The sequence below is a fragment of the Oryzias melastigma genome, linkage group LG12, assembly GCF_002922805.2.
Source record: "Oryzias melastigma strain HK-1 linkage group LG12, ASM292280v2, whole genome shotgun sequence".
In the NCBI taxonomy this organism is placed as follows: domain Eukaryota; kingdom Metazoa; phylum Chordata; class Actinopteri; order Beloniformes; family Adrianichthyidae; genus Oryzias; species Oryzias melastigma.
Window position 1 is genome coordinate 21,800,305 of NC_050523.1, and position 3,334 is coordinate 21,803,638.

Consider the following 3,334-nt stretch of genomic DNA (forward strand, 5'->3'; position numbering starts at 1 on the left):
GCCAGCAGAGAAGGCCTTGCAGGCCCTGACGGCCCGCCACTGCTGTATATAAAATAACAGTCTATGCACTGGAGCTAAATTACCACAATAAAATAATAATAATAAAATGTTATATAGTATATAATAAAATGAGCCATATATATAAAATGAATGATAAAATAATTGAAATATATTTTTTAAGTGCCAAAATTAAAGTGCATTAAGTAATTTGCGCTAACTACTTGTAGAACAGGTGCCAATGTACTGCTTCGTACATATTCCATTGGCCACTCGGTCTAATGAGTTAATATTTCACCTCTTTGCAACAGTGAACCAAATAATTAAAATTCTTACCTCTCGTAGTCTCTGTGCGGCTGGAACAAAACTTGCATCTTAAACCGCGAATGGACATTTCTCTCGGTCGCTGTTTGCAAAACGTTCCTGTACTTTCCCCTGCGACGTCTTCTTCTTCTGCTGGCTAAATGTAATGCGATATTATAGTTCCAATATTATTTTTATATATTTTACAAGACATATACATTTATATTGTGCCTTTTAACTATTGTGGATCTGCATCTAAAACCTTTGTGATCTTCTGAAAAAAGCATCCCAAGTGTAATTTACAAAACTGTCAAAATAAAAACTTATTAAATTGACGCTTGAAATTTCATGTTTTTTAAAGTTTCAAAAAGATGTCTTTTGAGCACATCACGTCTTACAGTAATGGTTTGACTTTAGCTTGAAAATATGAATGAGTTTTGTGAAATGTGTAAGGAATAGACAACTTTTGTAAGTTGAATATAAAAACATCATAATTGATTTGTTTCTGATAAACTGATCATGTGCAAGAAAGAAATGAGAATCATTTGAGCACTTGTGTTGGTCTCACTTTTCTTTTTGCTGAGACAATGAAAAGACTAAAGTTAGACCTTATTGAGCAACGAGAGACAGAACCATGCATACAAATGACTGAGAGAGAGCTGAGAAAGTAAAGAGAACACATTGAGACATACTTGAGAACGCTGAAATACATCTCATCTTTCTCTTAACTGAGATCTCAAGAAGAGACAGTTGTGAGAGAATTTTGATATCTCAGACAGTGCTCACTGTGAGACTTATTTCTCAGGAGAAACATGCGAGGCGAGTGAGAAAACCTGTTTTGTCTCTGTAGCCCATGTGGTGTGTTTGTTTTATCACTTTAACCAAAATCTTAATTTTTATCATTATTTTGTTAATTTGAAAAGTTCAGACCGGGTACTATTATTTTGGTAGTTGCGCTACTTCCTCTCTGTTCGCGGCATTCCCGTCAGTCTCTGCGGGAGCGGCTGAGAGGAGGTAAGCTGCTTGCTCTTGTTATCTATGAAGAAAAAAATTCAGTTACATGAAGATTTAAACACGGCAATGGACTGTTAATTTGATAAAATGTTCTTTATTCCATTTTTATTCGTTCTAGTTTTGTGAAATGTGTTTTTTTTATTTTTATGCAGCACTTAAAAATCTGCTAATGCTAGCAGTAAAGTTCGCGCTAGCACACGTGGTCTCACGGACTTTGGGTTTTTTTCTGCCCTCTTGTAGGTTTGCATACAAGTGAGACCAGCTGTGATTTCTTTGTGTGCTGTGTGTTTTTACAGGTATGTGAACCTTTATTTTGACTAGAAAAATGTTATTGTCCTTTGCTTTTTGTGATTTCCTTTGTATTTATTTTGAGCATAATGTAATTTACAGTTCTGTTATTTATCTCAATCTTTTGTGATTTGGAAAATATAAAAAATGCCATTTGTTGAGGAAAAAATGTTAAATACTGTAAATTCTATAATCACGGTGTAAATTTATTTTAATGTAATTTTGAGATGCACAGTCTCTGCGGGAGCGGCTGAGAGGAGGTTTGCATACAACTGAGACCAGCTGTGATTTTTTTTTGTGTGTGCTGTGTGTTTTTACAGAGTAAAACCTCAGTTTTGGTGGCAACCCCGGTCTGAGACTCGGTCATTAAAACAAAACTACACAACGCAGATTAACTTAGCCGGCGCTGTCCTTCAGAGAGAGAGCGACCGGCTACATCTCAAACAGGTCTCATTAATGTCTAGGAGACAGAAATGAGACAGAAACGAGATCTCATCTTCAATTTTGATTTGCTATGGGAGAGCATCTTTTATTTTGAAAATAAGTTATTGGAGCTTCTGTCAAATGTAAAAAAAAAAAATCACACTTTGAGAAATGCTAGTTTCTTTATATATATTTGCTTTTGTTTGTGCCAAAAATAGGCATAATTCCTTCTCCTTGGCTNTGAGACAGAAAGGAGATCTCATCTTCAATTTTGCTTTGCTATGGGAGAGCATCTTTTATTTTGAAAATAAGTTATTGGAGCTTCTGTCAAATAAAAAAAAATCACACTTTGAGAAATGCTAGTTTCTTTTTATATTTTCGCTTTTGTTTGTGCCAAAAATAGGCATAATTCCTTCTCCTTGGCTAAACACTGCTAACCTTAGCTTAGCATTTAGGATGACTTCTACCTCTTCTGCTTTCACCCCTATTTCCTGCCCTTCATGTTATGTGTTCAGTGATCCTGTCTCCTTTAGTGAGGATAGTGATCGGTGTGTTAAGTGTAGCCTTATCTTTGATTTGGAGGCCAGGCTATAGTAGGTAGGAGCGCGTCTCCACAGAGCGGAAGCTAAACCAGCTAGCCAGGCTGTTACTCGTAGCGTTAGCGGGCCTAACTTAGCTAGCAACCCGGCGCCTCCCCAGCAGGATACACAGGATAGGTAAGTACCAGAAGGAAGTGGAGATGTCCAGCTCGACACCTTCTCAACATGAGGACTTCCGGCTGGAATGGCGGACTGAGCAGACAGCTGTCGCTGAGCTCTTGGCTTTTGCCCGTCTTTCAGATGTCAGACTTTTAAAGCTGAGATTGAACAACCTTGCTGAGAGACAGTTTGCTCTGTTTGAGTTTTGTTTGGGAAATTCTTATTGTTGTTTTGCTCTACTGGCATTGAGGAAAGCTGACTTGAAGCCAGCTACACCGTAGCCGCCGACCACATGCGAGCATGACTATTCTCTTTTCTACAAAATAATACAGCAGTGATTTATCACAAAACATATCCCTTCTGAGTCCTTTTTTTTGCACACAACTACAACAGCTACCGGTAATGTAAACCAGTCAGTGCAATGTGCTACAGCTAGCAAGAAAAAAATCCTGTGATGAGTAACATTTAACTAACACTAGTGCAGTTGCTCTGAAACATTTGTATTTACAGCCTAAAACACAGAGAACAATAAACAGAAATAATTTATGTATGTTTGCGAGTGTTTGACCTGAAAAGAGGAATAATGAAGAAATGACACAAGACACCATGCT

At 37.4% G+C, this 3,334-nt stretch overlaps 1 long non-coding RNA gene across 1 annotated transcript; it reads left to right on the forward strand.

The window, feature by feature from the left end:
- Positions 1–1,172: 1,172 nt before the first annotated feature.
- Positions 1,173–1,947, forward strand: LOC112136116. The gene is made up of 2 exons (XR_002917280.1): positions 1,173–1,314; positions 1,555–1,947. It is a non-coding gene; the product is annotated as an uncharacterized LOC112136116 (long non-coding RNA).
- Positions 1,948–3,334: the final 1,387 nt, after the last annotated feature.